The sequence below is a fragment of the Echinops telfairi genome, unplaced genomic scaffold (genome assembly GCF_000313985.2).
Source record: "Echinops telfairi isolate 266 unplaced genomic scaffold, ASM31398v2 ScPeMD7_7410;HRSCAF=8448, whole genome shotgun sequence".
NCBI classification, from domain to species: Eukaryota; Metazoa; Chordata; class Mammalia; order Afrosoricida; family Tenrecidae; genus Echinops; species Echinops telfairi.
This window is the reverse complement of record NW_022111310.1, coordinates 12,279,070-12,280,582: the sequence shown is the minus strand read 5'-3', so window position 1 is coordinate 12,280,582 and position 1,513 is coordinate 12,279,070. Positions and strand designations below refer to the sequence as shown.

Sequence of the window (1,513 nt, the reverse complement as noted above, 5' to 3'; positions counted from 1 at the left end):
CAACAATATTCTCCCCCCAAATGAAAATGAATGAAGACATCACAATAAATACTGTGCTCCCATTTACCTGACAACAAGACTAACCCAGCACCAGTTGTGTTTGAATCAATTCCAACTCATGGCAACTCTATGTGTGCGTTAGTCTGGGTACTTTGGAGAAACTGAGCCTCATAGGGTATTCAAGAGCTGATATCCCCCACCCCACCCCCAGTGATTTGCTGCTATTATCTGTCAGTGATGTGAGCAGTTATACGCATGGGACAAAATACACGAGACCCTTGCAAATTGAGATGAAAGTAATCATTTTCTCTCTTCTGTGTGGTCTGGACATTGGGGAGGGGCTGATTTTTTCCCCCAAAAAATAGATCATCAGGCTTGTCTTCTGAGTGGAACTTCTGGGTGGACTCAAAACTTCAATTTTTCAGTTTGATGGTCACCTATTTCTGAGATTTTATGTTAGCTTTGTAACTCGAAAGAAGGAAAGAAAAGAACAATAGGAAGATGTACACAGAAAGAATGCAAATTTATGGTATTACAAAACAGATGCAGGAAAAACTGAGTTAAGTCCCTGGGATCCCAAAGAAAGACTATAAGCTTATGTATATAATGTACCATAGAAATACTCAATGACACTTCAATCAACTCTAGGGAGCAAACAGCCTCTGAGTGTCATATTTAAAATATGAGGACAAAACAACATCACAAGCATCACCAGGCATCTTAGGGTTCCCATTACGTTTCTGGTCCTCAAGGAGTAGAACAAGGGTGAGGGGTGACATGGGATAGTCTCTGGCTCCCAAGGTTATCCTGGATGATGGGGCAGAAGAGCTTCTCTCCAGGGAGGCTGGTGGCCCCTCCAGCAGTGAGGTAATTTTGTGCCCCAATAAGCTATCTTTATCCAGAATTGTCCAGAAAAAGCAGGCTTGTAGATATCATTTCCCCCCCTGAGTTCAGAGTAAAAAGTAGCTCTGACTGGATTGAGCATGTGGAAGGGAAGCCTGACGTTCGGAAGTTTTACAAACCACAAAAAAGGGGTAGGAGGACTTGCCAGGTTATGATTCTGACTTTCGAAAAGAGGAAAGAATCAGGGACGACGGTGGGGGTGGAGGGGAGGGGGGTCAGAACAGGGCTAAGTAGATGGTGGTTTTTATGTCACCCGAAAGTCTTGCAGAAGGAGTGAGAACAATACAAGTTTCAATGGGAAAAAAAAGTTTCAATGTATATCAAGAAATTAATCCATCAATAAACCAACCAATACAAAGGATAACAACAAAAACCAACAACAATAACATTTACCACTTTGTTCTTTGTGAACAGCCAGTCTTGCCTTGGGAGAGACAGAAAAAAAGAAAAGCCCCAAGAGTTCGGGAAGGTGATCTTCCTTTGGATTTTATTCCTATTTTGCCTGTACACAAACAGTATATTCATCTTTAAATAGAATCCACAGTATATTCGAGAACAATTTGGCTTGAAATGGCACCCTGTCTGGGTGTAGTAGTAAGAACCAGAGCCT

At 41.9% G+C, this 1,513-nt stretch overlaps 1 non-coding gene across 1 annotated transcript; it reads left to right on the top strand.

The window, feature by feature from the left end:
- Positions 1-203: 203 nt before the first annotated feature.
- Positions 204-333, top strand: LOC115871911. The gene has a single exon (XR_004047550.1). It is a non-coding gene; the product is annotated as a small nucleolar RNA SNORA20 (small nucleolar RNA).
- Positions 334-1,513: the final 1,180 nt, after the last annotated feature.